The sequence below is a fragment of the Pristiophorus japonicus genome, unplaced genomic scaffold, assembly GCF_044704955.1.
Source record: "Pristiophorus japonicus isolate sPriJap1 unplaced genomic scaffold, sPriJap1.hap1 HAP1_SCAFFOLD_502, whole genome shotgun sequence".
Taxonomy (NCBI): Eukaryota; Metazoa; Chordata; class Chondrichthyes; family Pristiophoridae; genus Pristiophorus; species Pristiophorus japonicus.
In genome coordinates, this window is record NW_027254408.1 from 40,236 (window position 1) to 48,191 (window position 7,956).

A 7,956-nucleotide genomic window follows, 5' to 3' on the forward strand; every position below is an offset into this window, starting at 1 on the left:
ACTGCATTCAATGAAATTCTTCTAGTCACAAAGTCTTCGTTCAATCAAAAAATACATAGATTATGAATCAATTATTTATTTATTTAAAACAAATCAAATTCAATTTTTTAAAAACAAAATTTAAACGTATTTATTTTCTTAAAATATTAAAAATATATATATTTCAGTCTGGGCTGGTTTTAGGTCGCTCCCTGCTTCCTGCCTGTCTATCACCTGTGGCTTCAATAACCGTCTGAGCCCCGCGTGGTCCTGAGCCCCACTGCACAATTGCATTCAGGGAAGATAGAAATCTCACTTTATTCTTTTAAAAGGCAACTGCCGTCAGTCGCGGATCATTCTGTGTCTGTTTAAACGGGCTGGTTGTCGGTTCCGGTTCATAATCTATCCCTTTGAAACGGATTTTCTCCTCGGGGTTGCCTGCGCCGGTGCGCACCCAGATCGCAGTGCGCCTGTTCATTCATTCGAAACATGCACATCTTTTCCGAAATCCACTCCTTGATATTGCAGTTGCCCCGAATTTGCTCCCAATATACACAACAGCACAACATACGCTAATGTCAGAGGCCGCGTGGCCTAATGGGTAAGGCGTCTGACTTCGATCACAAACCACGAAATTATCAGAATAGTGCAGGTTCGAATCCTGCCGCTGTCGTATTCGCTCAATGCCTGAAATTTTATATTCTTTGTTGCGATTCTACTGAGAAACCAACCATCTATTCCAGTCACTCACCTGAAGTGAAGGAAGGCTGCTTGCTGATGGAATCTCATGGCAAGTTTTCATCATTGTCGATCTGCATGCACGGGCAGAGAAAGCTGTGAAGTGGACTTTCTTGCACATTATTTCTGTGTGGATACAAAAAGCAGGAGATTGAATCGCTGAAGATGAGCTCTGGAGTGGACGAGGTGGCCGAGAGGTTAAGGCGATGGACTGCTAATCTATTGTGCTCTGCACGCATGGGTTCGAATCCCATCCTCGACGTCGTTGTCCTACAGCTTTGACCTGCCTGGTCGTTTTGTCATTCACATTTGACTTCATCGGCAAATACCTCTTTTTCTTAAAAGGATGCTGTACTTTGCTCATGTCATGTCTCAAATTAATAACATATTCGTCAAAAGGATGACATTTGCAGGACTATGGCGAGGGGGACTAATTAGATAGGTCTCTGAGGGACAGCACAAGCACGGTGGGTCTAATATCTTTTCTCACTACCGGCAGAATCTGAGAGCTGCGCTTTTCACTGTCGGCGGCTCGTTGTTCTCGGGCTATGATTCTCACTTACGAATGATCACATTTGAAACGCGAGAGGGCCCGGGCCAAATCCCGGACGAGCCCCGCCATTTTTTACTCAAAGTTCCGCTTCTCACAGAAGCTCCACATGTGAGAAAACAGACATATTTCATATTAAAACGTGTGATTTTGCGCCGATGTTCCCACAGCGTCCAAATCCCAGAATAACGATTTAATCGCCTTCCCACTGAATACTGCGGACAGACATGGTCACCTTGGTAAAGGAATGTTCATTCTGACATCATTTTCTAAACAATAGCACACAAGACAATGGGCCATCAATAAATGCGAAATGAATTAAACACTCTGCAATGACATTGTAAATGATCGGTAATAAAATGCTGGATAATAACTGGTGCAGATTATAGCTTATCTCTAGCAAAGATTAAGAATAATGTGTTTTGTTTACACACACACACGCATATAGCAAGCACTCAGTGTGCATTCTTTTCAGTTGTTCTTCTTAACCTGATTCAATTGTATTTCTTAGGTCTTTAGGAACCTGCGGGAACCCATCCCGCGGTGTTTGCTGTGTCAGTATCTCAAGAGATATCGCGCCGTTGCTGCTCCCATTGCCCTGGGGAATGGGGTAGCTATTTAAAGGGACAGGGACTCTCTTTTCTCTGCCTATTTATATCTAAAGGTACAGTCCAGTTTATCTCAGAGTGTCGGCGGACTTCACGAACCGAGCTCCCATTAACATTCGCTCCCTTCTGTATTGTGCTGTGATTGTGAAGCTGTCTATTCCAGTGACTTGAGCCTTTCTAAAATGGCACATTGTTTTTATAATCCATTTGACTTGCTTGTTTAATTTGGAAAAAATTCAGAATTGTGCAATGTGACGAAGGTTTTGTTTAAAGTTGAAGTAAAATTTGTTTCAATATATTATTTCCAACCCTCCCTCAACCCCCCAAATTTTGGAACACTCTGCAATACTGACTGGGATGTTCCCAAGTTCGATCCTTGATCTGGGCTGTTCGTTGATCTCAGCCAAGGTAGCAGTTCAGGGGTTATAATTGTCCTCAGTACCACTGCGCTAATTATGAATAAAAGTTAGCCACTGCCCTTGCTCTTGATACTGATCCAGTGACATCAATTGGGAGGTCTGTGGATGTCATTTGGGTATAGGATTGGATTCGGCTCTGATGCCTACCACAGTGGAAATCCTGCTGACACTCACTGAGTCGACTGATGGTGAAGCACCAGAGGTTAACACATTTCTGTGGAATTGCACCCAGCCAGATTCAGCACTTCCTGGAGAAAGTAATTCGCAGTTGATTTTGGACAATAAGGATGGAGGGAGAGTGACTAGAATAAGGCTTTTACAGCTTCGGAGGGACAGGAGGGGGACAGAATGTCCGATAGAAACTAGACTTGTCTGTTCTGAATTTCTATCCTGCACTTAAAGTAACAACTTTTGTAATCTACATTTGCAGAATATTAGAAGGGGAGAATCTGCAGCTTGGTAACTCAAACATAACATCACAAGAAGATTTGAGAGATTCTCTGGATTCATCAGGATCACATTATCATCAGCCTTTGGAAAAACACCAATCACAGCGGTGACAAACAGTACACATGTTCTGTGTGTGGATAGAACTTCAACCATTCATCAACCTGTGAGACTCATGTGCCCAGCTGACTAAACACTGTAAATGTGGGGACTGTGGGAATGGATGCAGATGTGCGTTCGGTGGAAACACGTCAGGGAGAGGCCATTTACCAGCTGAGTGTGGAAAGAGATTCAGTCTCTCATCTCACCAACTGACAATTGAGGACTTAGATAACAGACTTTCTCCTGTGAATATCGAGCTGTGCTATTGGGCCGCGATGTTTTTACTTGTCCATCTAGTTGACTGTAAACCTTTGCCAATTAGTTGAAGTGATCGGTTTACTTGTAGATATTTAAAAAAAATACATTTACTGAGTGAATTCAAATTTAAATTGAAACCAGCTTTCCAGGGGTGATACTCTATTCACACATTGAAGGTGAGAGAGATGCTGTGGACACACGAACATTCCAGTATCTGTAAGTAATTAACAGACTGGATTTTGTGTTTAATGATCCTGGGCGTGTTAGCTACCCCTACCCTGGACATCAAGACGCTCTGGACGGTATGGGGAACTGTGACTTGTCCTGAGAGAAACCAAAGGTCTGAGAACTGATACAATCTAGAGTTAGAAAGGAGTAAAGGCGCAAAATGAAGCTTTCGATAACAAGACATCAATTTGTCAACTCTTATCATGGAGACATCAAGTATCGACACACTGTGTTATTTGAAATATCAAAATATTGAACTCCAGCCCAGTTTTATGGGTGATTAACATCAGCAGAAACAATTCCCAACTCACAGAATGAACACGATTCAGTCAGGATGTGATTAACAGCAGTACTAACAGTAGAACCCAACCCCTGCAGTCACTTGCGAACTCGCAATTCAAATGACTGAGTAACTCCCTTCCCACACTTCCCCAGTGTGAACTCGCTGGAGTTTCAGCAGATCAGATGATTGAGTGAAACCTTGGCCACACACAGAGCAGGTGAATGGTCTCTCCCCAGTGTGACTATGATGATGAATTTCTAGATCAGACGGGGAACTGTATCCCTTCCCACAGTCTCCACATTTGCATGATTTCTCCATGGAGCAGGTGTCATTGTGTCTCTCCAGGTTGGACGATCAGTTGAAGTTTGGTCCACACACAGATCACGTGTAGCTTCTCTCCGCTGTGAATGGTGCGATGTTTTTCAGGCTGTGTAACTGGTTGAAACTCTTTCCACAGTCAGTGCACTGGAACATTCTCACTCGGACAGGGTATGTGTGTCTCGGTGCTTTTAAAGTCACACTGATGTTTGAAATAATTTTCCACAGACAGAACTGAAAAATGTTTCTCCTTCCACATGCAAAGGCAGATGGTATTCTTCATTTCCAGTTTACATGGTTGGGTAAGTACGCAAAGTGAGAATAAAATAAATGAGCTGCTGATTTTCTCTGTTGATCAGTGGGCCTTTTGTGCTGGCCCAATAGGGTGAACCCGGACTGGCCCAATAGGATGTGCCTGGGTGACCCAATAGGGTGAGCCCGGTATGGCCCAATAGTGTGAGCCCGGGCTGACCCAAGGAGATGAGACTGTGTTGGCCCATTAGGGTGAGCCTGGGCTGGCCCAATAGGGTTAGCTTGGGCTGGTCTGACACAATAGGGTGAGGCGTGCTGCCCAGGTCACCAGACAACTATCAGAACAACAAGGCTCCCTTTCAGGGGCCACTGAGCTGGACATAAACATGTGACCAATCAAACTGACAGACATCCTGAAGCACCGCCCACCCTTTGTCCCTGCACAAAGGACCGTGCATACGCCGTGTGACCGCCCTGACCAATATGGCGGCCGCTGAGCACTCTCCCACCACCGGGGGAAACAGTTTTACTCGTTGGAGTTCAGAAGGATGAGGGGTGATCTTATAGAAACATTTAAAATAATGAAAGGGATAGACAAGATAGAGGCAGAGAGGTTGTTTCCACTGGTCTGGGAGGCGAGAAGTAGGGGTCACAGCATCTAAATACGGGGGAGCCAATTTAAAACCGAGTTGAGAAGGAATTTCTTCTCCCAGATGGTTGTGAATCTGTGGAATTATCTGCCCAAGGAAACAGTTGAGGCTAGCTCATTGAATGTAATCAAGTCACAGATAGATAGATTTTTAACCAATAAGGGAATTAAGGGTTACGGGGAGCGGGCGGGTAAGTGGAGCTGAGTCCGCGGCCAGATCAGCCATGATCGTGTTGAATGGTGGAGCAGCCTCGAGGGGCTAGAAGGCCTACTCCTGTTCCTAATTCTTATATTCTTATGTTCTTATTCGATACTGCCAAGAAAGGCGCCAAGAAAACGGTCACTAAAACACCACCGAAGAGCAGCAAGAAGCGCAGAAAGTCGAGGAAGGAGAGTTACTCCATTTACATCTACAAAGTGATGAAGCAGGTTCACCCCGACACTGGCATCTCCTCCAAGGCCATGGACATCATGAACTCGGTTGTGAAGGATATTTTGGAGCGCATCGCTGGTGAGGCTTCCGGCCTGGTCCATTACAACAAGCGCCGCACCATCAGCTCCCGAGAGATCCAGACCGCCGTGCACCTGCTGCTGCCCGGGGAACTGGCCAAGCACGCCGTGTCGGAAGGGACAAAGGCGGTGCCCAAGTACACCAGCTCCAAATAAAACTGCACGCTGTCCTGAGAGATCAAACCCAAACACAACGGCTCTTTTAAGAGCCACCCACAATTTCTCTGAAAGAGCTGCACAAACTCATCTACCTTTAAACTTAAATCACTAATTATTTCCTGAACAATTGTGTGAGAACCTTTGGAGTTCCAGCTGTAGATTTAGTTTTGAATTCTCAGATAAGCAGCTTCACTCTCAGACCTGTTCATATGCACCGCCTGCCGAATTAAAAGCATGTTTAGAGGCTGAGACTCAGATTTCAATCACACATTCTCTCTCGCAAGTACTTATCAAATTTATTTTTCAATTCCTATTGCGTCAGTCCGTTTATTAACCCGACACTCCCCGCAGTATAACAATCCAGAATGGGAGTTCTTATATAGACCATAACCAGGGCAGTTTGAACCCTCTGTCTAATATGTCCTTACTATACAGAATAAATGTACAGGAGGCCCATACTTGAGAGAAGGTCACTCTGTGGCCAGTAGCAATTATTAGCCAGCACTGAAGTGATGATAATGGGTGGAGCTTCCCCTTTTATACCTGAAAGTGCAGGTTAGGAGTGTCTCCCACAAGTGCACCTCCTTATGGTCAATGTTCTCACGGTGTACAACTTGGGTCAGTTTATACATGGGTTACAATGACAGTTGAATGCATGACATCACCTCTCCCCAAAGTCTTATTGGGATCATTGGTTAAGCCTCTTTGGTGGTTTACGCTCCCTTGTAGAGCGCCTGAGTTGGGGCTCCAGTTGTTGGGCGTTGGCCTGAGTGTCTGCTGTTTGCGGTGCCTTAGGCCCGTCCGGACTGCCCACAGTGACTGGGCTCTCCTCCACTTGATTCCGAAGTTCGGTTACCTATGGAGGAGTGAACTCTATATCGTGTTCTTCCTCTGCTTCTTCTATGGGGTTGCTGAACCCCCTTTTTGTTTAATCCACGTGTTTGCGGCAGATTTGTCCATTGGTAAGTTTAACTATCAGAATCCTATTTCCCTCTTTGGGCAATCACAGTGCCTGCAAGTTATTTAAGCCCTGCAGCGTAGTTGAGAACAAAGACAGAGTCATTGACATCAATACATCGCGCCCTCGCATTCCCGTCATGGTAGTCACATTGTGACTGGCGCCTGCTCTCAACAATTTATTTCATGGTGTGGCGTATAATGGATCACCTGGTTTTGTGTGTCCTTTTCATTAGCAGCTATGCGGGTGGAACCCCTGTGAGCGAGTGTGGTCGGGATCTATTGGACAACAGGAGGCATGATAAGCGGCTTTGTAGGGAACCCCTTTGGATTCTGAGCATCCACTGTTTGATTATCTGCACTGCTCGTTCCACCTGACCATTTGAGGCCGGCTTGAACGGTGCCGTTCTGACATGGTTGATACCATTTCCTGCCAATGAAGTCCTGGAAGTCAATGTTTGTAAAGCACGGGCCATTGTCGCTGACCAAGGCGTCCGGTCGACCATGGGCAGCGAACATTGCACGTTGACTTTCTACCTTGGCGGAGGATGTGCTTGAATTGAGAATGTCACATCGATCCATTTGAAGTAGGCGTCTACTGCAACCAAAAATATTTTTTCTCATGAAAGGACTTGCGTAGTCCACATGGATACATGACCATGGTTGACGGGCCAGGACCAGGGGCTAAGGGGAAACTTCCCTGGGCGCATTGCCCAGCTGGGAATACGTGTTGCATCTGTGAACACAAAATTCCAGGTCGGCATCCATCCCTGGCCAGCAAATGTGTGACCTGGCAATTGCCTTCATCATGACAATGCCCGGGTGCTCATTGTGGAGTTCTCTGTTGAACATCTCTCTGCCCATCTGGGGCATGACTAAACGGTTTCCCCATAGTAGGCAATCGGCCTGAATCGAGAGTTCATTTTTGCGTCTGTGAAATGGTTTGAATTCCTCAGGGAATGTCCCGTACGTGGCTGCCCAGTCCCCATTTACTACACATTTCTTGACTAAAGACAGTAGTGGGTCTCTATTTTTCCAGATTTTGATCTGACGGGCTGTCACAGGTGAGCCTTCGCTTTCGAAAACTTCAACAGCCATGACCATCTCAGCAGCATGCTCGGTTGGCCCCTCGGTGGTGTCTAGTGGGAGCCTGCTGAGTGCATCGGTGCAGTTTTCAGTGCCCGGTCTGTGATGTATTGTGTAGTCATAGGCGGCTAACGTGAGTGGCCCGTCTGAATGGGTGTCAATGCATTTGCATTTATGGCCTTGTTGTCGGCCAAAAAGGACGTTCGGGGTTTGTGATCTGTCTCCAGCTCACACTTCCTGTGAAACAGGTACTGGTGCATTTTTTTTACAGCATATATCCATGCAAGCGCTTACTTCTCTACCATCCCGTAGCCCCGTTCTGCCTGGGACAGACATCTGGAGGCATAAGCTACTGGCTGAAACTGACCATTGGCATTCACATGCTGCAACACACACCCGACCCCATAGGACGA

At 46.0% G+C, this 7,956-nt stretch overlaps 2 non-coding genes across 2 annotated transcripts; both read left to right on the forward strand.

The window, feature by feature from the left end:
- Positions 1-562: 562 nt before the first annotated feature.
- trnar-ucg (transfer RNA arginine (anticodon UCG)) lies at positions 563-652 on the forward strand. Its single transcript is given in 2 exon segments — positions 563-599; positions 617-652. It is a non-coding gene; the product is annotated as a tRNA-Arg (tRNA).
- A 245-nt stretch (positions 653-897) lies between these two features.
- Positions 898-979, forward strand: trnas-gcu (transfer RNA serine (anticodon GCU)). Its single transcript has one exon. It is a non-coding gene; the product is annotated as a tRNA-Ser (tRNA).
- Positions 980-7,956: the final 6,977 nt, after the last annotated feature.